Genomic DNA, 25,202 nt, shown 5'->3' with positions numbered 1-25,202 from the left:
GCCTGATTTTAGTTTGCCTAACCCGCCAATTTTTAGGCTTCACCATATCAGGACTTAAAAGCAAACCACAGCCTCCTTCGCTGGGGTTTGTGCCTGACTCCTGTGTCAGGACTTACTTTTGCCTGCAGGGCTTGTGAGCTACCCGCATCCTTCTCGGGACTGACAAATCTGCCTGACTTCCCTCTGTCAGGACCTATTTTGGGTGCATTGTATTGAAGTTGGAGGGAGACGACCCACCTTGCATTGGTCAGCATCGACTCCGATTTATTAATCAATCAGACACTTTTTATAACAGTGTTAATCAAGTTCATGTATATTGCAAAATCTGAGCTCACAATAGGTCAGAGATAACATACCAACCCCTCCTTATGTTTCCAATACCAAGATTTGGGTTCTCAAAATTATTCTTGCTTTCCCAAAACAGCCAAAGATAGAACATCCACTTGTTATGAGAAAGCTGCCTGAGAACTCTGATATGCAAGGCTCTCAAGGCCTTCATGCTTGTCACTTTTACCTGTAATTAAAAATAACCTGAGAACCTCTGCTGTTCACAGAAACAGGCTGTGAGAACCTGTCCCTCACAGCTGCCTTCCAAGCCATCCCTGAAAAAATCTCCAACAGCATTGCACTCATACAAATATTCCCTCCGCACGCCCAGAATGGGGGGGCCCTTTATTCCCCCTTGGGAGACTCACTCACGCTAATTCCACGTGCTTCCCCCTGTTTCCGGCCGGCTTTCTCGGGAAAGTTAGGAACCGCGGTACTGAGGGGTCCACTCTCAGGTCGAGGGTCCGGCTGCCGGCCCTCGTCTCATTCACACACACATGCGCACGTCTCCCACTCCCGCCACCGGCTTTCTCACCAATCTGGTGCTCCGGTGCTCCTCTGTTTCGCTGGTCCTGAGCCGATCCCTCTGGTCCTGGAAGACAGCTGTCCTGAAGTTCCAAGATGGCCAGTCCTGAGTCTTCTTGCGGCGTGGCTATCCCGGACGAGTCCCCCAGCTGAAATAAACAGGGCCAGGAGACTTCTCCTTTTTAATGCCTTTATTAAAAGTGATCAGCTCAGGATTGGGTGGCTCGGCAGGGCTGCAGTCCCCGTCGTGTCTCCCAGGGTGACTCAGAGGAGGAGGATGTGCGCAGCTCTGTCCACTAGGGGCAGAGCTAGGTGATCCGGTCCTCGTGGGAGCCTTTAGGGCGTGGTGTCCCCGTCAGATCTTGCCCCTCCTTGCTTATTCGGCTTGGTCTCTCTGCTGGGGACGACTCTCATGGTCAGGGCGAGAGGGACTCCGCATCTCTGCAGGCTCAGCACTTGGCTCCTCACGTCCGGACATCACTTTAGTCTCTCAACTCTTAGGTGGCTCGTTGTTTTTAGGGTTTTCTCGTTGCATTTTGGAGTCGGGGTCCCAAAAAGCATGCTGGTCTTGGAGTCACTTTGCATAACCCCCCCCACCCTCTCAGGTGTCTTCCCTATGCTGGGAAGAGAACACAGCCTCCGGGAAGGGCCATCATCCCACCCCAGCCAGGGCCTTTACTAATACAAAAGGGGCGATAAGCTACAATGACCCGTGATTACAATAACAAAGCACGCAGAACCCTGGCAGGGACACAGATCTGGCTGCCTCCCTGTAGCTCTTTCTCACAAAAAAATATTAACCGAATTTTTGTTCATAACATAACATGCTAAGAGAAGTTTTATAGATTTATAGTTATGTTCCCCCCCTTCTGCATTGTTCTCTCAGGATGGCCTGGATAGTCGGGGCATTTCGGAGGGTTGGCTTGTTACCATGGAGAGCCAGTGAGAGATTAGGTCTATCCCTGCCTTGGTCTTATCTCTCGCGCTGGCCCCTCTCCCTCTTTTCACAGCAGCGCTTTCAACGCTGTCCCTCGCCCCTCTCCCGCTGCCGCCACGGCACTGCAGCAGCCCTGGCAAGGGCAGAGCCTGCCCTGGCGGGAGCACCTGCACAGGGGCCCTGGGGTTATGCCTCCCCTCCGTCTTGTTCTCTTTCTCTTTCTCTTTCTCTTTCTCTTTCTCTTTCTCTTTCTCTTTCTCTTTCTCTTTCTCTTTTCTCTTTCTCTTTTCTCTTTCTCCTCTCACTCTCTTTCTCGACCTGCTTGCCAGGGCTGAGGCTGCCATCGTGTACTCGGGACCTCAGCAGGCTGGAGCCGCCCCTGGTAGCTCCACCACTGAGCCAGCCAGCTCCTCAGTGGCAAACTCCCGCAATCCGCGCCCAGCACGGGCGCCGGGCCCGCGAGTGCAACCGGCAACCCCTTCCCTTCAGGACCCTGGCACAACCAAGCCAGCTCCCAAGCCCCTGCGGCGCCCCACACAAACCACACCCTGCGCCGCCTCCACTGCGTGGGCAAACACTGGAGCTGTTGAGCCAGGTCGCCCCCATAGATCAGCCCCTGCCGCAGCTCCCAAGACCTTGCCAGTCGCTTGAGAGTGGCCAAACACCTCCTAAACTTGACAACCTCCAACCTGGCGTCCCCAGATGTTCTTATCATTCTTTTTTCTTTTGTAGACATCTAGACAAGCCATCAACTTTTTTTCCCCCCCTCTAGGAGGGCTTGTTCTGCTAGATCTTCCTGAACTCCAGTTTGGCACTGAACAACATTTAAATAAGGCTCCTCCCTGCCCTTCATACAGAAGTTGTATTCAAACTATTCAAACTCCTGTCCTCCTCCAGTACCAAGTTATCATTATTCCACATTCCAACATCTTAGAGTCTGCTAACCTCCCTTCTTCTTTTTCAACTTCTCTTTTTCTTATTTTTTTCTCTTTTTTTCTCCTATTTTTTCTTCTTTTTTTCTGTCTGATTTAACACACTTTGGACTGCACGAGATGTATACACAACTAGTCTATCTCTAAAAGACAGTCCACGACTGTTTTTTCTTCTGGTACAACCCCCATTTCCAGTTGCATCTGCAACAAGCTGATGCCTGCCCCAGAAACCAACAAGACATCTCCTATCCCCATGCCAGTCTCTCTCCTAATTACTCCATCTTCAATGACAGAGATTTTAAACCTTTTTCGTTCTGCCTCTGCCACCTCCACCATGTCACCACCCACATCACATCTCCACGGAATCTCCACCACATAAGTTCTTTCTGTCCCAGCATCAACCATAAATTCCAATACTTCCTCTTGAGGACCTGTTTCCCAAGTTGTCAAAGGCTCCAGATGTCATTTATCCCCCAGAACAATGAGCCCATGATCTTCCCACTCCTTCACAGGACACTTCCCCTGAAGCATCACCTCCAAGTCACCCCAAGTGAGGGTGCCTTCCCCTGCAGCAGCAGAAACAGGCACCCCTGCTCCTCTCCTGGAACCCTGACCATACCAGGGCTCTGCCCCCCTCCTGAACCCCTCCCACAGATACAGCGGGAGCTGAAATGACAGACGCAAGAGCGGGGGTCAGCAGTGAGGCTGGAACCAATAAGAAGACAGAATTAGGAGTGGAAGTCAGGAAAGCCGGGAAAGCCGGAATCAACAAAGAAACAGAGGTGGGAGCGGGCGGCTCCAGAGTCACGGCAGGGACGGGAGTGATCACAGTCAGTACGGGTAGGGAGGACTGAAACTCCTGACACAGGCAGAGAAGCTGGTACAGGTAGGGAGACTGGAGCTCCTAGCAGAAAAACTGGAGACAGGGAGAGGGAACATTTCCAGGGGGTCCCAGCCCCCGTCTGGCTCCCCGTCTCATTTTACCAGGTTCCACCTAACATCCAGTCCATTCTCCTGATAACTTGAACACATTCCATTCTTCACAGCACAGAGAAATACAATCCGCCTTCTTCCAGAAAAATTAAACTTTAAATTAACAATCCATATCTCATATACTTTCATTCATTCACAGTCACTCCCTTTTATTTCTTTAATATGTCTCATTCACTACCATTCACAACAGGACAACACAATAATAAGGTACCTTAGTTCTCAAATGATTTGTTAATATCCACCCAAGGGTATTATAAAATCTCAAAATGTTATTGGCCAACCCCGGATTTTCTTGGGCATATCCTCAATCCAGCTGTGTTATTCAACCCTGGATGCTCTTGTGTATGTTCTCAATATGGCAGAATTTTGTTCAACCCTGGATGCTTTTGGTCATATTAATCCCTCAACCCAGCAGGTTCAATCCTGGATGCTCTTGGGCATATTAAGCCCAAGCCCAGCAGAATTTGGGGGCCCCCTCCATTTTTTATCCTGCTTTCCCAGTGAATTGTGCCAGGAAAACACTCAGCTCCCTGCCTCCAAGGGGTCCAACCCCTCCCTGAGACCCAGTCCCAGTTACCCTGGGAGATTCTCTCACTCCTTTTATTTTTCCCTTCATCTCTTTACTGGCTGTTTTTCTCGCAAAAGAACAGAACTGCAGCGTGGGAGACTCCTCACTCACTCAGCAGGTCTGGGATAACCAGCCCGCCTCTCATTCACACACACATTCATCCCACCTGCCCCGTATTTCCCCCTCCTCCCCTCCCAAAGAATTCCAATCCTCTTTTCTTCTTAGAGTCATCGTGCACAAGAATTTATGGGGCTACCATGGTTTTAGGGAACCTTTTTTTACACCCCTTTTCCTTTGCTTTATGTGTCTCCTCTTGTCCACTGGGTATTCTGCCTGCAACTGCTGATCATGCCAGGAGAGACAGGGCGAGGCTGCCTAAACTGGGCAGGGCACGCCTCCCTTGCTTGGGATGTCCTGGTGGTTTCAGGAGCGAGGTGTTACATCTGGGACAAGCACCCATTTGTGAAAAACGCGTTCACTCTCCTGTGAAAATTTAAAAGTTTAATAAAGGACAATAGGAGACCAGAACCATAAAGCAAAGGTTATTGTCGGGTGCATCTTGGCACTCAGCCAAGACCACACTGTTACATTTGGGGATACCTGTTAAATACCTTTTCCCTTACATCAGCCTGTTGCATATTCATAGACCCTTATGCCTATCCATAAATAGTTTACATATTCCAGGAACTATTTTACATGGTCCCTCCTTGGGTCTGCCTTTTTAGAGCATGCATGTTTCTTGGCTGTGGTTTTGGCTCCTTTATCACTTCCAGTTTGGGCCTTGGTCCACTCTGCCTTCAGATGGTGAGTGCTGATAGTTGGCAGATCTGTACAAGTGTCCTCATCCTGTGTTCATTGGATGTTATCCCATCCAAGCAGGCAGTTTAACACAAGCATACTTCTATCAGCTATTTCACTACTATGTCTAAGCTTAATTAACAACAGAAATAAAAATGATATCTTTATAGAAAAATTACTTTAACATCACACATATAAAATCAATTTTAATATTTGCAAAAAGCCAATATGATAATGTATCTATAACATGGTGAAAGAAAACGGGAAACTTGATCAAATGTAGGAAGGTTCTATTAGCATACTGGCTCCAAAGCACCCACAGTTCCCACTGTGACCCCACTATACACTGTCTGCCACTGTCTGTGGCCAAAGCCCTCTGTTAAAAGCATCTGCAGTAGAGTTCTCAGCAGGATGACTCCACAACATTCCTCTTTAAATAAACAGTATAAACTCTTTTAACCTGAAGAAACTCTATAGCACATAAGCATTCACTGTTCTGTGGTCATGTGCATAGCTCCAGATGGAGTAAATGTGGGTTGGCCTTGTCCTGCTGCTGTAATCCTACTGACCTTCAGGGCCTTCTGTGGGGTTTTGTCTTTTCTTGGGACTTTGTACTTGTGTCTCACATTGGTTTGGGGACATTTGTTTTTCTTCTTATATTATCTGTTCACTGAACCAAGCTAAAAGTTATACATGCTTTTAGTCTTAATATTCTCACTCTTTCTAACAAGCCTAGCTGCTCATTTTTACCTTCCCACTGTAGCTTGTGTTTGACTCAGTCTTCCAGTAGGAACTGTCTTTTATGTTTTATTTCATCTGTTATTTTTTATTTCATCTGTTTTATTTTTTATTTCATCTGTTTTTATTCACATGTCAACAAGATTTTCAAGTTGAACTACAAGCAGTGATAGTTAATTTGTAGAGTTCTGTCAAATAATGTTGTATTTTGTCTGCTGGGAATATCAAGGCATCATCTCAGCTCTTGTTTTCTCAGGCTGTTCACAGCCAAAACTCCTGGCTGTCCCTGTGCACCTGTGTGCTGGTCTCCTCTGCATGTGCTACTAGTGAACTCAATTTTTTTAAATGGTTATTTCTGTACCTTTGGTACAGAGTTTTTGAATGCTGGGAATTATTTGGGGCTTTACTTTTGCTATGTCATTTACAATACTTCCTTTTGCATTTCTCTTGCATTTTGACATGTGAAATCCCTTCTGAATTCTTACAGTTATGGTCTTCTGGTTTTCAATTTCCTCTTAAAAAGGTGAGACTAACCTTGTTTCATCTTACTTTCACTATAGCATTTCATAAAAAATAAAATATTTTTTAAAATAAATAAATAAATAAATAAATAAATAAAATTAATATTAAATTGAATAAATTAAATTAAATAAATAAATAAAATAAAAACATAAAAAAACACAATAGTTTTTTTCTGGAAGCAAAACCAGCCTTCCCTGTAAATCTATATTTGACAGTATCTCCTCTCTGAGCACAGTCTCGGTCTCATAAGAAAAGCTGACAAAGTATAATGGTTTCTTTTTGTCTTGTTAATTTAAGAGCAGCCAAAAATTCTTCAGCAGACTCTCCTTCCTCCTGCAGGAATCTTTTAATATTCCAATCCCCCAAGAAGGATATTCTGAATTGCAATGTTCTTAAGACTTGCAAACATGAGGCTAATAGCTTGCCCTCTCATCCTGATTTACTTGAATGATATTTAAGAGATCAATTATCTTCAGGGCTCCAGGGCAACATTTAAGCAATATCACTGTTTTGTCTGGGTTTCCATTGTGCTTGAGTTCATCTTTCTTGTGGATGAGGGGGTTCTATTTAAATGTTCCATTTTTTTTTTCCCCAGGAAATTTCACCAGTGATTTTTACTTATTTCTGAACTTTATTTGCTCTACTTGTTTCTTTTTATTCAGAGTTAACTGTTAGGGGTTTTTCTTACCCTCCCTCTGATATTCACTTTTCAGTTTTGTTGTGAGGTCCCATCATTTCTTAATGCAGAGTCTGTTCCAATTTCAGACAGTAACAGAGGGGGGAGGTGATACCTCAGTGCAAGGAGGTGTCTTGTTCCTGGGGTCTCATATCCTTTTAACAAGATCTCGTAGTTGTAAGCGTCTCTGTCATGCATAATTAAGTTGTCATATGTCAAGACAGATGTGTTTGAAGGGAATGTTACAAAGAGAAGTTAAATTACCAGTGATTTCTCCTTATAGTCTTTTAAAAGAAGGGAGTTTTTATCTGCCACAAAGCTCAAATTATTTTTGAGGTGAAGCTGGAAGGCTGGAGGTTAAAAGTTTTTATGCAAGACTATAGTTTTCTGAAATTTAGTCCGGTGATAGTTCATTGAGGCTGCAAAGGCTGACACTTGCTGTTCACCAGGAAAATACTATTTTCTTCAGAATTTAGCTTAGAACAAAATTCATCTCTTCTCTGGAAAGGTGAAATGCTGTTCTGGCTCTGTGTGTGTTTGTGCCTTGTAAGGAAGCTGCTTTGTCCTAGTGCAGAACTGCCTTTCTCGGTACTGGCAAACCAGTTACTTCTGTCCTGCTCATCCAAGCCCTCTGTAGATGCCAGCCATCCCCTTGCTCTGCCCTTCATGAGCACTGCTGGTCTGAGACGTCCTTGTTCACACCGCAGGCAGCTCTAAAGGCCTCACTGCCAGTGCACAGCCTAAAGGAAGTTTGAGCCTCCACCTTTCTCACCTTTTCCAGGTGATCCTTATGGAATAACTGCATACTTAACAGTCCAGCAGGGTTTCATTAGCACAGCAGGAGCTATCTTCTCTACTTTGAATATTACAGCAAGAGCTGAAGTGTCATTGCTCTTCTCAGCATATGGCTAGCTGGGAGCACAGTGTCCTCCTGATCGATGTACTTTTAGTTTGGAAATTATAGCCATATCCTGAAAACAGTTAATATTAAATACCAGCAATAGTTAGGGTTTATATGTTCTATCATTTGTTGTTCCTGCTTTATCTTCTGCTGTTTTTTGAATATGTTGTGCTACATCCAAAAAACTAGTTATGAAAAAGCTATTTGTTAACCATGAAGAGAAGCCTGTTTTGTTTGCTGCAGGGGGCTGTTGCTGGAGGTGCTCTTATTTGAAGGAATGGGTTTCATATAGAAGCCCCTTTGATGTTTAGAAATCAGCTGGGACAGACTTATGCTCATGTTCAATGAAGGCCAGATCTAATCTGAGTTACATTTAATGGAGGTCAATCAAACTTTTTTTTCTTTTTTTAACACTACTTCCTCCTACTGATGTGCAAAGAAACTGGGAAGACAATTTACCATCTTCCTTGTGGCCTCTGCTGAATGTAAAGCAGTGTATAGAACTCTGGCAGAGGACTGGAAAAAAGTAGATGTTCTGAGTTTAAAGATTAAAAGAAAAACATCTAAGAGGAGACTGCCAGTAGAGGCACACGCAGAAGCTGCAGATCCAATGGCTTTGTTGAAATGAATTCCTCTCTTTTTAATAATTCCTGACTATTGTCAACATCTATTTGCACAAATAGTCCTTTTTTTTCCCCAACATAGATTTGACTTTTCTGCAGAAAATTATAGAACACCTGCTTTTTGACAATTCAGTCTCCAGCCCTGTTTTAGCTTTATGTGCTCTTTGAGTTTAGCTGTTAGCCACCTTTACCAATAACGTTTTAAATATAAATCTTGGTATGGGCCATTTAATCTGTGAAATGGATGCCTCATTTTTCCTGTGGAACATACAGGGGACACAGATGCCAAAGCGATTCCTCATTTTGAGTTGTAGTTGGATCTAAAGTCTGATTATTCATTTGCAATGTAGTCTTGCTGGAATTCCATGGAAATTACTTCTCTGGAGTTAAGTTCCAAAGAGGTTCTGAAGTTATGGATAAATATTGGAACTTGGATCTGCATTTTTATTATGCTCACTGTGTTGGCTTACCAAGGTAGAAGTATGTTTTCTGGGATAGAGAAACTGCTGAACCTGTCAGTGATACTTGTTCATTGTTCATAGTGAAGCTGCTGCCAAACTGCCAGTGGTATCAGTCTCTCTAAGGAACTTGCCAGAAAATGTCCTCTAAAATGTCCTCTTGGGAAGTACTGGAATAGCTCACCAAGCCATCTAGTATGTAAGAACACAAAAACGCAGGAATTAATTAACTGTAACTAGCTCTACTGAGCAGGTACAAGATGAGGTTTTTGGGGTTTTTTTATGTTTATAACTAGGATGAAAACTACCTGGTTGCAAATTTATAATTCCCTTTAACAGAGCACAGAGTTGCAAGGATGCCTCGGCTGAGCAGATATAGTGAGTTCTTAATGCTTTTGATGGTTCAGTCTGCCTTGTCCTAGACCGCAGTGCAGCCTGAGTGGTTTTCTTAGTCATTGCCCAAAAAAGTCATCTGCATGAGGATAGGTGTCTTCTAGCCTGGTCATTTACACCTTAAATTTCTCCCCCCCCCCCCCCCAGTATTTAAAGGAAGCGTTAAGAATTCTTCTTTACCTCCCCATTGTTAATACATATCAGTAATGTGGGTATCAGTAAAAGCCTTCAGTATTGAAATCTGTCATGCTGTCTTGGTTTACAAGACGTGTCTTCCTAGGGAAGGCAGAAAGCCTCCTGTGGAATGGAGAATATAAACTCCTTCCCTCCAAATTATTATAATTTTGAAATTCAGGAGCTCTCAGACAAATATATGGGAACAGGAATAACAGTTCCTTATTAGTATTTATTACAAAGCAAACAAACAACAACCACTCTGGCACTAACACCAAACAGAGCCCGAACCCAGCCCCAGAACTGGAGCCCAGCCCCAGAACCCGAACCCAGTCTCAGCCTTGGGGCTGCGGCGCTTTCCCCTTGCTGCAGTTCTGGTGACAGCCGCCAGGGGCCCTGCTGGCTCCCGGCGGGCAGGGCAGGTTCAGTGATCCCCGCGCGGCTGCAGGGGGCGCTGTGGGGCGGCGCGGGGAGCGCACGGCAATGGCGGCTGGGCCCTGACCAGGAGGGACGGAGGAGAGGCTTTGCTCTTCAAACCCCGGGGCAGTCTAGCCCTGTGCCCCAACAGGACTCTCGGAAGCAGCAGTCTGGAAGGGCAGGGATGAGCAGAAATCCCAGGGCGGCTGATGAGATATATCAGAAACTCCACGGCAATAGCTCCAGGACAACCTGCGGGATGTCCTGGCAGGGCAGGGGGCCCAGCAGCAGAAGAAAGTTTGCCTTCTGGGTGATGGTGCTGGCAGTAAATTCCTTTCCCAACAGGTCCAACCGTTTTCATCTGAAGCCCAGCAGAGAGAGATAGCGAGCGTTCCCAACTCCACAGCCCCGTTTTTTTACCTGCCTCTATTCTGGCGGTATCTCTGTTCCCTACCCCCTGCCCCCCGCCCCAGAAACTCCGATAAAAAACCAGAGGAGTTCCCCCTCCCTGCCATCTCAAGCACACAGCCATCAGTGCTTCCTAGCAACTCAATGGGAAAAATTTCCACAAATAACAAGGAAAGAAAATAAAAAAACCCCAATATCCAACACATATGCATAACGTTCTCTGGATATATTTGATGGAGAGACACTGCCTGACTTAATAAGTGAATGTTTCAAAGCGTAGCAATGTTTGCATGTCTCTTTCCAAGATTTTAAGCTTCATTTTAATCTTAAAAGATTTCACTAGCACGGCATTTATCTACAGAAAAACTACAGTATGTAGTGCAATACCTCAGTGTAGCCAGGTGTTCTGTAATGAAATCAGGGAAAGACTCTGAGTATCAGAGACACACAGGCACTAGGGCACAGTGACAGCACTAAGAAAAAAACATTGAAAATTGTTGCCTCCTTGTGAACTCTGTCTTTCCTTTTAGATGTGTGCCAGGAAAGAGACTAGGTATTGTAAATCTCAGCAAAGTGCTGGGCAAAATGTGAAGGCAAAATTCCTTTTGTCTTTGAAATCTTCAATAAGTAAGAGCAAAAGGATTTAAACAATCTTTTTTTTTCTTTTCTTTTCTTTTTTTTTTTTTTGTAAAAAGGCTTGCTTAGCTCAGCTTTGACATTTGAAATCAACTCTCCCTTGCCTTTGATTAGAGAACAAATGTAGTGTTGCAAACTGGGCTTTGTCACTGACAGGAAAATGTTTGTGGAAGATGCTTTCTTACTGCAATTCACACAATGCTGTCATCAAAGCAATAACTTGGGTTTTCAAGATTCTTGTTGCTAATGACAAGATTTGTTGCCTTTCTTCCCTAAAGTTGTGTTAGGATTTTAATTTGTAGCCATGTAGCTATGGAGTGGCTTTTCCACCCTGGGCTTGGGTTGTTATATGTACTGCTGCTACTGCCAGTTTTTAGGTGCTAGGCTCTCTGGACCTGGAGTATAGGGAGTTTCATCATTCATTGTAGAAACGAAGTGAAAAAGGGTGTCAAGCTCAACCCTGAACAGGTGGGAGCTGGTTTCTGCCCTCCATAACAACAGATCCTGACTTAAGTTATTGAACAGTTCATGTATACTAGATCTATTTGCTTCACCATTTCTAAAGGTAACTGATGGATTTGAACTTAAGAGTGGGACAGTTAGGAAGGGCAATGTCCTGCTGCATTATTTTGAGTTATTTCATCCCAAACTGGGAAACTTTAAGGGACTTGACATTTGAAGAGGGGATCTAGATACATGACAGCTCAGCCTGCTTGAGCATGTGCCTTGTTACAGTCTAACTCATCCAAGATGAAAATATTGATTAACCAGCTGGTTAAACTATTAGTGGTACATTTTTATTGTATTGAAAAGGTCTGTTGGTACTAATGGCACATCTTTGCTTTTATTTTGTCCTCCTGACAGAAATGGGAAATCTGTCTTTGGAATGATCTCTGGAATGATCACTGGGGTACTTCTGTAGTTTGTAGTGATCTTCTGTCTTCCATGAAATGCAGCATAAACTTTCATAGTGGCAAGAGCAAGGTCTATGTCTGAGATAATATAGTGTAAACCATTCTTGACATGTGGTAAATGAGGAGCCTGAGAATGGGCTTTTGTCTGTGTTGTGGAGCATATTTACCTGCTGGGAGTTCTCTGCAGCTTTTATCCTCCTTGAGGTCATGGCATCTCTTGAATGCAACTAATTACTGTGAAAGTCTTCTGTTTCCTCTCACTAACACAGGTATCATCATTTTAAAGAAAAGAGACAGCTAAAAGGCTCTAGTGAACAGTGAAGACACTTCTGGAGATGCTTCTAGATTGTATCTTTTCTCCTTTTGTAGTCCAGGGGCTCTTGATAGCTCACAACACTATTTGTATGCCCAAGTATTCATTATACTGAGCATATTTAGCAAATTCAAATTCAAAATCTTCCAAAATTCTTGGTTTGAGATGAATAGTTCGAGTCCCTTGATCACTCAGCAAAGAAAGATAATTGCTGAAAAATGTTTATTTTTTTGCTGAGGGCTCTGCTTGCAACCTGAAATGGAGTTTAAGAATTGGACAATTTTAATGCAGAAGGTTGTGGTGGGCATTTGTATGGTACAATTTAAGGCAGGTGCCCACAGAGTGAGTGCAGTTTCACTAGCAGAACTATCTGCTATGCAGTAATTTGTTTTTGCCTTCCCAGTGGAACACACCAAAACTGGAGACATGTTGGGATTTTTCAAGGACTAGAGCATGTTGTTAAGGGAAGCAGCTTATGCAAACCTGGGGCATAAGTCTTCTAAGAGCTCTTGAACTAAATCAAACAATATATTATTACAAATTACCAGTAGAAAGTACTCTGAGAACAGTTCAGTGAACAGGCTGGGGAAACACACTAACATATGCTCCTTATACTTCTGCAAATGTTTTTAACACAAAATTGTTCATCCTCTCTTTCATATGGGGAAAACGGATATGCCCAACGTCTTATTTCAAACATTCTCTTGCCTTAATAATATTTGCTATGTACTTTAATGTAACCTTGAGCTATGGCAACTGTGGTGCATGGAGGGAAAGGCTGTAGTGACTCAGGTGCTGCCATAGATAACTGCAGGTTTCAAGTGCAGACATTCCTTTTTCCATATTGTATAGTATGTAATAACTATGAATAGTTTTACAGTTATTCTCATAATATTTTTACAAATTACTTTTTTGGGGTGCAAAAAAAAGATTGATAGAAACAATTCTTAAGGGAATGGTTTTGCACAGAGGAAAACAATCTAACTAGAATTGTCCAGGGTGGCTTTTTACAACCAGGTTTCTATGCCAAGATTTTATGAGCAGTATAATTCAACTGTATAATTCTCATTTGCTAAAAAAATTTTTAGAAGTGCATAGTATCACAGGAGTGGTAGAGGACAGGGAATTAGAACAGAAGGCATTAAGAAAGATATATGGAAGATATGAAGGCATGTGCTTATTTATGAGACATGGTAGCAAAAATGGGAAGGCAAATAGCTTTAAGTGCATGCTGTAAAAGCGAGGCTGAAGATGAAAACAATCAGGAATAATTCAGAGTCAGCGCAGTAGTAAATCTCCAGGACAATTTGGAACATTTTTGGCTTTGCTTATTGGTGCCCTGAATTTTACACTGACAGTGAGCTAAGGAAGAAAGAGCCATGCCAAAGTAGAAATTAAGGGGATTTGGGTTAATCCCCTACCTCATTCCAATAAGCTACTCTCGAAGTAGACTTTTGTTGGGAGAAAATATTGTTCCATGTTCAAATGATTTGTTATTCTCTTTCTTTCTGCAGCTTCAGAGTCTAAACTTTCCTGCCTGGGAATCAGATTTCCCCGGGGTTCCCATTCTGTGTTGCAGTGTTCACTGTGTGGGAGTTAGACCTGTTAGAGCAATTTAATGTGTAATCTGCTATTAGCAGTATTTAGGGCTTAAAAGACAAATGGGTAATTTTAAATAATAACTTTGAAATCTGGGTGGAACTACAGAAATGATAGTGAAATGGTCTGACTCTGCTCTTACATTCTTTGTATTTAGGCCCCTACAGCAGGTGTACTGAATCAGGGAACTCAAGGGGGTTTTAAACATATTCAGTGGTTTACAGGTTTTCTGCATGTCTGTACTCGCATCTTTGTGCATAAAGTCTTGCACAAGACTTTTGCTACTGCAAAAATTCACATAAATTCAGGCTGTTATGGTGAGTTTTCACATCAATTAAGGCTGTTATGGTGAGTTTGTGATCTTCCAATGAAACTTCTTTAATTTACAATTGGGCAAAAAAGGGCATTTTTCACAAAAGTCATGGTCCATGTAAGAAAACAGCTCCTCTTTTTGCAGGTTCTCTTATGATCTATTCAGTTTTGAAAATGACCTTTTATATTAGATATTTTTACTGATATTTCAGACCAAGAAGCCAATGAGTTATGTTTTTGTACTTGCTATCAGGTATAGAATATCTACCTTTTTTAAATATAAGGACACTTTAGGATAATACCTGACTGGATACTTATGCATGTGAAAACAGCTACATTTGTGTTAGAATCCTCATTTTGGTACCTTAATATCAGATTTAGTATTGCATTTGAAAATAGATCTATGTGATCTATTCGAAATGAATCCTTACATATCTGGAAGTCTACTGGTGAGATATCTCAGTGAGCAGGTAATACTTAAATTGTTACTCACATCTGAACTCTTCTGAATGCTTATTCCCTGAGAAAGAAAGATGGGCAGTTATTATCAGATTTAATGAGAAAATTTCTCTTTCAATCAAGTCCATCTCAGCACCAACATGGAGTCAGGATCTGGTACAGCATTGCCACAGGAGAAAAGAATGGGAAGGGGGTGATGAGAAAACTAATTTTAATTATGCAAGTTAATCTTGGACAAGGCGCCATTTCATAAACCCCATATGCATAAGCAGACATCAGGGTGTTTTTCTCTGACTTGTGCACATTTATTCCCTTCTGATTTTGGAGTGACATTCCTTGTCTCCAACTAATTATCCAGTCAGTACACTATGGGATTAGAGTAATTGTTCCTTATTTCTTGGTCTTTCCTGTGAACTTGCTCATAAGTGGATGCTGGTGATCTTCAGCAGTGACTGGAAACACAGAGGTCAGAGCTGCTGCCACTGGCATTAAGGACCATGGGGATCCAGCCCTTTCAGAAACAGCTGCATTTATAAAAAGCTGAGTAACATCTCAAAGTTACTGGGATGTATTTTAATGGCACTGTGATGTTTTCCTCAAAGATGCAATGGCAAGGCATTTAAATTTGTCCAGGGATTAGGCTACAAGGCTGGCAGTCTCATTGGAAGTTTTGAAGAGGGGGTGATAGCACCAAACCTGAAGTCACTGCTGCCATGCAGCTCCTACTGTACTTTAGTAAATTTTAAGATACTTTTGCCATCAATGTGAAGCCCATTAGGCAGTGAGCCTGGCTTTCCCAGATCTTTCCTTCTCCTTTTTAAATTTTGCCAGCTTGACTTCTGCTTGGAAATTAATGTATCATCATCCATTTTCTCAGTAGGAACTGGAATGTTTAAAAGGCTTACTTATAAATCTAAGAGTTTTGTGCAAAAGTCTCACAAGATTTCATTTATAGCTTTGAATATTTGTTCTATGTAAAGCTGCACAAATTAAGGTTGTAGATGAGTTTGTAGCATGAGAAACTGGACAGCATTCATAGATTCAGCACAGAGCAGTGTCTAGTGCTTTCCCTCTGGCATTAGTGGTGCAGTCAGACCCTACAGAGCTCAATGCCAAAGCCACAGGAAAAATGAAAGCAAATTAGTATTCATTAATGACTGTTATCCCAGTGCACATATTATACCCAAGTGCCTGTGCATATATTTAAAAGACTGCCACTGTCTCTTAGGAGAAGAACTAAACTCACTTGTTCTTGACTTTAATTGCTTCTACAAAATTAAATTTGGGGTGATGGCTTTGCAAGAGGAACATTGCCTCACCTTTCATAAAATAAATTCTAGGATTGGTATAGAACCTATGGGAAATAATTATACCAACGTGTGTAAGGTCTTTTCCCCTCCTAACAGGAGGAGAACTCTCTGAAATTTAGACTGGTGGGATTTTACATAGTTTCCCTAAAAAAGAAATAATTAAGTGAGAGAGAGAGGGATGACATTTACAAGGCATGTCTTCCAACAAAACTGACGTAAGTATGGGTCAAAATTACTATTCCTTGGGTGAAAATCCAGGCTAACTCCTTTGGTGTCAGTGGATTTATGAGAGCAATGGTAAGATCAAGCTCACATGGCTAAATTTTCAAGTAGTGCCTGTGGTATTCACGTGCCCTCTGAACAGAGACAAGCTGTGAGACAAGCAGAGAAGAAGGAAAACACAATTCTTATCTCACTTGCTGTGGCTGTGTTGTGCTGAAGTAGAATTCAATATGGAGATTGTTTACCCAAAGTGAGGATGTTTTGTTCCCTTGGCCTATCAGGGCCAAGAAGTGTGTGTGTGTCGGACTGTCACGGGACAGTCGCCAGAGAATCAGAGATGAGTGCAGTTCTGTGCAGTTGTGAGCAAGAGTGAGTGCATGGCAGATTCAATTTAGATGAAATGTATATAGTATAGTATAATAAAGTAATTCATTAGCCTTCTGATGATGGAGTCAGATGCATCATTCTGTCTCCCCTTCGTCAGAGTTGCCTCTGATTTACAATAGTGCCAATGTAAGAGCTGAGTATTAGCATTCAATTTATTACAGTGGTTGTAGTTCATATAGGGATTCTTTTTAATGTGATAATCTTTGTAAGATCCCTTTGTATTTAAAGCTAGTTGCATTATAAAATATTTATTCCTGATGACTCTTTACTTGCCTAGAGATATATAATTTTCCCTTTAGTGTGTCAATTTTCTGAAGCTAGAAAATTGTAACTAATATGCACAAACTGCATTTGTGTGCCCTGTTCACATGGAATAACATATGTTTACCCAGTTTTTATAGGCAAGTTACTTTTGGGGATGTAGACTGGATACCCAAATTATGAATATGGACTGATTGAAATTGAAAATTATCTCAAAGGAAGAACAGGTCTTGAAGAACCAGTTTGTCTTATTTAATCTTTTGAGACAATTGAGGATGTTTGCTCTATGGCATTTGCTTGTGCACTAGAGCCAGGCTCTTGCCCCTCAAACCTTTGACAGGCTTTAGAGGTTCTGAGTCTGTTCAGACCATCTTTTGAGAAATTTGCTTTAGGATGGGCCAGGGGGCTGGATCACTCTCACTCCTGAAAGTCCCTGGGATACTAGAAATGCTTAGAAACTGAGGCTTGCAGAGAGTCTTGTGGAGTGTGCAGTAGAAGGTGGGCTTCTATCTTGGGATACAAGTTGTGGGACATGCTTTGAACAGCACAGGTTCATAGGGAGGATCAAATATCAAGCAGGAGTGTGTCCTTCAAGACAAAGTTTCTAGGTTCAGTCCAATTTCATTACTGTTCTCATCATAGGGAAAAAAAAGCCTACACAAGTGTTTCCTTCTGTACAGATACTAAGAAATTACTTTCAAACTGATTCTTCAGCCAATACCAAGGCTCTGCAGCCACATGTATCTGGCTGCAGCCGCATGTATCAGACCTGCTGCATGAACTTGCTGGTTCATGCAGCAGGTCTGTGTCCAGGGATTGGATTCCCCTCGCTGTGGAGTATATTGCTAGCCACAATCAAGCCCTAATGGGAAAAATAACACCCTTCTGCAATCCCAATCTCATCCAATCTTGTGAGTCTTTCATAACGACTCCTTTGGTCTTACCCCTGTTGGGAAGCTTGCTTTTGTGCATAGTGTAGCATCATGTGACAGAAAAAAACATGTAGATCTTCAGTGCTATTTCTTCTTTCCTCTGAGGACAAGAGAGCTTTGTCTGCGAACATCCTCTCTTTTTATATGGTAACTTATAATGATTTATTATTTTTGCTCTCTTTATCAGGAAGTGCAATGACTGTGATGCTTTCAGTTCTTTATGTAATTTTTTGTGAAGAAATTGTAAATATGATTTAAATTTTTGGGCATCCATGTATTCAAATGAGGCACTAGTAAGTAACAGGGTGGTTAAGGAACTGAGACTCATTTGTTGTATATCATTACAGCAAAAGCTTTGTTGTTGTTCCTTGCTGGTGAAGTCACTTAACTATGATTATATTGCAGAAAATGACACGTGACAAAAATAAAAAAGCAATAAAACAAATTTTTAGATGTCTAGAGGGACGCAATTAGTATTGACTGTGTTTTATAGTCAATAAATGTTCCCAAAATCTGACAATTTAAATTATACATCCATGAAGACAAAACTCTTATTGGTATCAAGGTCCTTATCTCATTGCTGCTGTTATATTCTTTTTGAAGTTCCAAAATAACAAGAAAAACACCCAAATTGTCTTTAATGATGTTTCAAAAAGATAGAGTAAAACTATTTAAATACCAGCTCTGAAAAAATGAAAGTTGCCTGGGCATTTAATTTTTTTTTTTGCAGTAACATTACTGGTGTTTTATACAATAACCGACATGGTCATACTCTATGCCCATGGAAATAGTGAGGGATGCAATCCTGGATTGGTTCTGTTTTCTTTGAAGTTCTAGTGTTCTAAATATTTTTTCCTATTAAAAATTAAAATACAAGGAAATATGGAAACAGTAGTTGCAGGGATAAAAGTGTGTCTATTTAACTAGAATACACAGAAGCAATCTTTATGTCCTGTTTTTCATTTAGAGTATCCCAGCAATCTAAGAGGTCTTAGTTGTCTTATTTTTTCTGCATTTTCATTTTTCTCTCCAAATGTTCTTTCTGGCTGTGGCATTTGTCACAGCTCTTTCAGACTTTGAGGGCTGATGTCTCTCTGTGGATATGTAAGCAGTAACATTCTCTTGTCTCTCTACTTGTTGAGGGATGTATTTTAAGGGATTGCGTTCTGTTCTCTTCTGTAGCTGTGGTGAGTAATTTTTGAAGCTTTGATTTAAATTCATGGACCCCACAAAAGTGAAGTTGCACCATTTCACATCAGTGCCATTGCTGGTTTAAGTTATTCTTTTTCTGACTCTCAGAGATCTAGCCCACTGTGTATTCCTGAAAAAAAAATAAAAAAAACAAGAAGAAAAGAAAGGGAGATGTGCAAGTAGCAGAGAGTGCCAGGCTTGCCTGGTTAGGGCTGGATGAATAGTGAAAACTGGCTCCTGTCTGGTGTACAAGGCAGCCCACAGTGCGAACCAGCAGGGCTGTTGGGCTGGCACAGCTGTCCACTGTATCTCCTGAGCATGTGGAAGCTGTCAGCAATTTCCCTGCGAGTTTACTGGGTGTGGCATTAAGGAAAGGCTGCAATAACCGCGTGTTTCTTCATTGTTCTTCATTGCTTCTCACACCAGCAAGTAAGTGGGGGTGGATGTGCAAAAGTTGGTGTAAGAGAGGTGGTGATACTAACGTGCTGCAATAAAATGGGGGGAATGAAGCTTGAGGGCAAGGTGTAGGGAATTAAAAACAGGTTTTGTCCTGTTTGAGCCACTTTGTGCACTGAATGTCAAGACTTCTAGGCAAAAGTGCCAGAAGGTCTGAAAGACCTTTAAATGAGCATGCCTGGGAGTGCATAAACAATGGCAGTAGAAGGGGCTGGAACTCCTGCTTTAGGGCATGATAGTAGATTCTGTTTCATATGCCAGAAATCAACGCAGAGAGATTAATGAAAAAAAAAAAAAGGTACACTTTCTAGTTTGCTTTAAAGGTAGATGCTGCATGTCTTGCTGCACTGTGCTAGGGACTTGGCAAAAAATCTGCACTGGCCAGTAAGTGCCGGGAGGCAACCTGAGAAAATGAAATTGAATTGCAGGTAAGGCAGTGTTACTGGTATCATGTCATGCAGCCAAACTGTTTTTCAGTCTATTTGTGCAACTTATGTAAAGTTTAGTAAAACTGTTAATGTTGTGTGAGCATTTGCTTATAAATATTCGTTAGTTCAGTTTTGGTTTTGTAAATCAAGTGAAGAAAAAAAAAATTTTTTAAAGAGATGGCTGTGTTTTAGCCACAGATTACCCATTTATGTATTTTAGTATTCATTTATTTAAAAGCTCATACTCCAGACAAAAGTTCTGGCCATAGTGGATCAGATTTTTCTGAAGAAAAATTCTAATAAATTTACTTGCATCACAAAGCATATAAAGTGTTTTTGTCTAGTTATTTCACAATTTATTGCCTGAAACAAGTAGCAGAACTGCTATTGTTGACTCAAAAGTTGCAGAGATGCTCAAACCTTTGCATGAACATTTTGGTATGTTCTGGAATTATTTTCCTGACCTTGTAAAGTCACTTTGGATATTAAAAGGATTATATAAATCTGAACTTTCATTATTCCAACCCTTTGTTCACAGCTCCAACAGAACTTTGGAATAGTTTCTGAGAAGTAACTTATATGAGAGCCATTGTAATTGAGGTCAGAGGAGCCATATGTTTGATGAACAGCATGCTAGGAGCTGAATTAAGTGGTCAGCATCCATCTGGAGATGAGGTTTTATCACTGAATAATTAACTGTGCCCTTGCCTCTGATGGTCACTGTTTTTGACAAGAGGCTTCTGCCTTCTGAGTGGACTTCAGCAGTGTTTCCTTATAAAAAGGTTTTGAAGAGCTCCTTTTATGTTTCATGAAGCTTTTTTCCCCCTGCTCTTTGGTAGCTGTAGCTAGTTTGGGGGCGGGGAGAGGTTTGGATTTAAAACTTGGTGAAAGCACATTGGAGAATGACTTCTGTCTTCCTGCGAGCTGGTGCAGCTGAGAGCGGATAAACTACCATATCCTTTATCATCATATTATTCTTCTATAAGGGAAACAGGTCGATGGTTTGTAGGTAAGTCAAGATTCATGCATTCTTTTGCATGCAGCTGGCCAGTGGAGACATACGAAGGCACATGCCTGCCTTTGTGGTGGGGTTATCTACATGTGTGCTCTCAACACAGTCCATTTGAAGCCTTCCTGTAACTAAAGATGATTTCTTTTCCTTTTAGTTTGTCTGTCTCTTGTGCCAAACATCAGACTTAGATTTATCTGTCATACCATTCTTCATATAAAGACTTGGTAATATATTGCTTGCCTGTCCTGACTGAAATGGAGGTGTGGGCATATATGTGTGCATGTGAAGTCAGACAAAATTTATAAATTTTTTCTGCTTTCTTGTTGCTATTGGAATTGCAAGGGGAGAGACAAGAAAAAATGTGTTGCACTGCAATACATGTACACTGGTACTGCAATGCTAGAAATTTTTCGTTTGGCAGTAATCATGAGCTTCTTTAACTAGTCTTGATGCCAAAAGATTTTTGCTTTTTATGTATTTTTCATATAGGTGTAGCTCTGTAGAATATTATTGTAAAATGTCTTAGTTAACTGCAGTACTTCTCCTACCCTATCAGACAAACACATGAATCCTGTTCTAATCTTGCTTCTTCAGTGAATCAAGGCCATTTTAGTTTCCCATATATTGAGATAGAAACAATGCTGGGCAATATCAAGGCGGAGGCTTCAGCAGGGGCTGAACTAAGAAGGGGAATTACTTCTTAAACCATACTTTTAATTGGGTATTCTTGACATTTATGCTTATTTGCTAAACTTATAAAAGTGTCAAAGCTATGTATCATATATGCATTCTGCCCTAAGTGCACCTGGTGGACCTTCAGTAAGTGGTAACTGCATTTTATCATCTTATAATTTTATCAATTTTTTATCATTTTATCATTTTGGTCTTGTTTGGCTTGTTATTTTAGGGCTGATAAGGCATCAGTCTGATGAAAAAGGTATAGCTGAGTATTGTACAGCTTTGTGTTCAAGCATGCTTTGTATCCTGTTAGACTGCTGTTCACTGCCTGTTTTTCTCTTGGTCTTCTTTATAGATTTTCTGAAGTTTTCTCAATAATAGGATGCCGGACTTTCAGCTTATGTAATGTTCTTCATGTTCCAACTTCAATTCCTGCTAACTTATTTTATCCTTGGTAAGCACATAATGTGCCTGTTTTGCCTGTAAGGAAATCTTGATCTCAGAAAATCCTGATCTTGAAAATTACCTTCTGAATGAAGGAGCTGGGCAGCTGTTGAGGTGAAATTGAGGTGAATGAGATAATGAGATAACATACTCTTGAACAGTTGCTGCTTGTAACACTCATAGAGTGAGTAAAGAATGTGAGCTTCAGGACAGATATATCTTTCTTAGAGTGACAGAATAAATTGTGCTACACATTTCCAAAAGGGAATTTTTACATCAGTTATTTATTCCTGTAGTAGCAGTGACAGGTGCAAAGCAAAAGTAAATCCAATCTCCTTCCTTCCTTCCTTCCTTCCTTCCTTCCTTCCTTCCTTCCTTCCTTCCTTCCTTCCTTCCTTCCTTCCTTCCTTCCTTCCTTCCTTCCTTCCTTCCTTCCTTCCTTCCTTCCTTCCTTCCTTCCTTCCTTCCTTCCCCCACTTCCGCCACTTCCGCCACTTCCGCCACTTCCGCCACTTCCGCCACTTCCGCCACTTCCGCCACTTCCGCCACTTCCGCCACTTCCGCCACTTCCTTCCTTCCTTCCTTCCTTCCTTCCTTCCTTCCTTCCTTCCTTCCTTCCTTCCTTCCTTCCTTCCTTCCTTCCTTCCTTCCTTCCTTCCTTCCTTCCTTCCTTCCTTCCTTCCTTCCTTCCTTCCTTCCTTCCTTCCTTCCTTCCTTCCTTCCTTCCTTCCTTCCTTCCTTCCTTCCTTCCTTCCTTTCCTTCCTTCCTTCCTTCCTTCCTTCCTTCCTTCCTTCCTTCCTTCCTTCCTTCCTTCCTTCCTTCCTTCCTTTCCTTCCTTCCTTCCTTCCTTCCTTCCTTCCTTCCTTCCTTCCTTCCTTCCTTCCTTCCTTCCTTCCTTCCTTCCTTCCTTCCTCCCTCCCTCCCTCCCTCCCTCCCTCCCTCCCTCCCTCCCTCCCTCCCTCCCTCCCTAACCAAGGATCTTTGAGGGGCTGTTAATAATCATCTCCAGTACCTTATGGCAGTGAAATGTGAACAGGCATTGCTAGAGCTGTCTCTATGCAAATACTGCACTTCAAAGAGAAGTCTTCTTACATCCAGTCATTTGCCATGAACTTTTCAAAGCTGTAAGATGTTAGATTTCCTTGTGTTAATCCAAATAGAATTCTTAAATAAGACAATGAAATAAAGTAAAGATAAATGTAGTGGTTTGTGTTTAATATTCTTTTTAGAGTCCTTACAAATCAGGCAAAAATGTTAGGAAAAATTGATTAAGCATATCCCTGTTGACACCCAACCAAACCACAATTGGTGAATAGACTAGAAAGAGCAATTCAGTCAGCAAAATTCAAAAGAGAAGCATTGACGATTTGGATCCAAATTGTGAATCAGAAATTTTTCATTGGGCAAAGTCTAAGCAAATCGCTGTATCCCTGTTATATCCATGGGTCGCAGCCACCAAAGCTTTAGGTGAATTGGGTCACCTAGAGTGCTGGGTAATCAAACAAGCAAACTTGACATCCATGGCCATCAGCTCCCTCCTAGAGGATATTACCAGGCAGGCCACAGGCCAAAACCGTGCTGCCATAGACTTCCTCCTGCTTCTACATGGACATGAATGCCAGGAATTTGAAGGACTTTGTTGCTTGAACTTAACATTGAAAGCACCCAACGTCCATGTGGCTTTCCAAGAAGTGAAAAGCCTGATCAGACAAGTCAAGCAGGAATCCGAGGACTGGTTCAGCGGACTGTTCAAGGACTGGGAACTGTTGGGGTGGTGGACTTCTATAATTAGGACAATTCTGTTGGTTTTTGTTGTTCTTTTTCTAGTTAGTGTTAGGATGTTAGTGTTCAGAATTCTGCTTTGCATACTTTTAAAAGCTATCAACAGTTTAGTCTCCACTACCTCAGAGCTTGTGGAGCTAAAGCAAACTGACAGGCCCACAAATCAGGAGTGGTGGACAAATTCATAATTTGTATCAGAAATAAGCCAATGCTTTTTCCTTTATTTTTTTAACATTAAAGGAGGAGGTGTTGTATTGCACTAAATAGTTATTTAGTTGTCTGCGCTGGGTGTTTGGTAATTTGCGCTGTTCACATGATTTGTATACTACTGCCACATGATCTTCCCTTTCCCCCACCCCAAGTGTCAGTGTTGGTGGTCTCTCCCTGGTTTACCTGTCCCCTTGCCCCTCCTCACTTGTATCCCATTGGCTGTAGTCCCTCTCCTCCCGCCCCTTTTCCCAGCTCTTAAAACCTCCTAGAGGCATCTGGCCTGGCTCTTTTTTCCATGTGGGTTGTTTCCATCTGGTGGTTCTCCTGGGAATGAACTGAAAACAATTGTCCCCACGTGGAGAAGAACACTTCTCATCTTCTGCCTTTGTCCATGTAAGATCGTGTGGGCTGGAGTCCATAGCTAGCTGGATTGGACCCAAACTGCCCGTCCAGCCATGGATTCTCACAAGCATATAGTGTAAGTAGATAATAATGGAAGCCTGGATTACATCCAAGTCAGTGCTCAATATGAGCAAGTCATTAATATGAACAGCTGGCTATATGTCTTCCCTGAATTCTGATGGCTTTAAGACTTTGCTTGTACCAGTGTAGGATGCATCCTGATGTATTACAAAACCGAAGTCAAGCTTCTGTGGAAATTGATGCAAAATATTTGCTATTTATCTCCAGAATTTTATGCTGAGCTACTACATCAACAGCCTGGATACTACTTATCTTTAGATATTGTTTGATGTTTAATATTCAGTACTGCTAGCCCTTTGCTAGCTCTAAGTGAAAACAGAACACATTAGAGCAAAATGTGCTTTTTTAAGTCTTCAAAATAAGCAGGGATAATTGTAAAATAAAATTTATTAAACACTTGTTGCCCAGTAGGGAAATGCAGAACTTGAAGGAGTTCAGAGTTAGTAAAGGTTTCTGTATGGGGCAAAAGGAAGTTTCCCATTGCAGTGTCTTTGAGCTTGGATCCTCACAGTACTGCTGTTTTGGTGATTTGAGATCATATTATGGGAATTCCCACATTTTGGAAATTTTCTGTTAAACAATTTAGATTGTTTGTGAAATGTGGATCATCATAACGAACTGCTGGGAGTCTTTTAACACTCGTGGTAATGGTGCATTTGTTGGAAATCTAGTGCAGCATCATGAGAATAGGTGACACCCACTCTCAAAGAAGAGCTCTTCTTCTCAAAGCTGCTCTCTCAAAGAGTCATGGGAGCTTGGGCTCCCTGGGGCCATACTGCTGC

At 41.8% G+C, this 25,202-nt stretch overlaps 1 protein-coding gene across 4 annotated transcripts in view; it reads left to right on the top strand.

Annotated features, from left to right (window-relative positions):
- The window catches only part of KCNIP1 (potassium voltage-gated channel interacting protein 1), a 280,128-nt gene that overhangs the window by 73,030 nt on the left and 181,896 nt on the right, over nt 1-25,202 (top strand). Inside the window, exons 1-2 of one of the 4 annotated variants that reach the window (XM_064725291.1) lie at nt 20,759-20,819; nt 21,856-21,954. The exons of 1 other annotated variant lie outside the window; for it this stretch is intronic. The gene's annotated coding sequence lies outside the window, so the exon portion shown is untranslated. Of the gene's footprint in view, nt 1-20,725; nt 20,820-21,855; nt 21,955-25,202 lie in introns of those variants that run through there. 2 more of the 4 variants (XM_064725297.1, XM_064725292.1) reach the window with 2 other exon arrangements.

Source organism: Zonotrichia leucophrys, chromosome 13, assembly GCF_028769735.1.
Source record: "Zonotrichia leucophrys gambelii isolate GWCS_2022_RI chromosome 13, RI_Zleu_2.0, whole genome shotgun sequence".
Lineage (NCBI taxonomy): Eukaryota > Metazoa > Chordata > Aves > Passeriformes > Passerellidae > Zonotrichia > Zonotrichia leucophrys.
Note: the sequence above shows the minus strand (reverse complement) of the source record. Positions and strands in the feature narration are given on the sequence as shown.